This window comes from Acomys russatus, chromosome 13, assembly GCF_903995435.1.
Source record: "Acomys russatus chromosome 13, mAcoRus1.1, whole genome shotgun sequence".
NCBI classification, from domain to species: domain Eukaryota; kingdom Metazoa; phylum Chordata; class Mammalia; order Rodentia; family Muridae; genus Acomys; species Acomys russatus.
The window spans coordinates 30,328,017-30,328,682 of record NC_067149.1 but is presented as its reverse complement, the minus strand read 5'-3'; the positions used below and the strand labels follow the sequence as shown (position 1 = coordinate 30,328,682).

General features: G+C 46.4%; 1 non-coding gene across 1 annotated transcript; it reads left to right on the top strand.

Annotated features, from left to right (window-relative positions):
* Positions 1 to 323: 323 nt before the first annotated feature.
* LOC127197832 (U6 spliceosomal RNA) lies at positions 324 to 428 on the top strand. The gene has a single exon (XR_007831787.1). It is a non-coding gene; the product is annotated as a U6 spliceosomal RNA (small nuclear RNA).
* The last annotated feature ends 238 nt before the right edge of the window (positions 429 to 666 follow it).

Below are 666 nucleotides of genomic sequence, written 5' to 3'. Positions count from 1 at the left end.
ATTATTTATTCACCTTACATCCCTATTGTAATCTCCTTGTTCTTATCTTCCCATTCCCCTTCTGCCCACCTCCCCACCGCAGCCGCCCCCCCCACACCCCGGCTCTCCTAGTCCCCTGACAGGTAAGGTTCTCTTCCCCCACTAGCTGACCAAGCCTATCAGGTTTCATCTGGATAGCCTGCATCCCCTTCCACTGTGTTCCCACAGGGCCTCTCCACGAAGTGGCAGTGATCAAATCTCAAACATCAGAATTTGTGTCAGATGTATTCGCCTGCTCTCCCTCCTCCCTTCCCCATGTGGAGAATGAGGTGTCCATTGGCTACTCGCTTCTGCAGCATATGTACCAAAGTTGGAATGATATAGAGAAGACTAACATGGCCCCTGTGCAAGGGCACACATTCTTATAGAGAAAGAAACAAAGAATAGATCTTGCAAAAACACTTCACCAGTTCTGGCCAGATGGTATTTCTTTAGGAATTTACCTGAGCCTGGACAAAGACAGCTGCTTAAATTGGGGAGGGTGATTAAAGCTGATGGTAAAACTAAAAGAACTGAGCCTACACTTACTTGCTAGAATGGTAGAAAAGTCATAAATAGCAGACGGAAATATTATTGTTCAACAGACAAGCTCAGACCACCAAAATCCAACTGGATCATGACAGACCT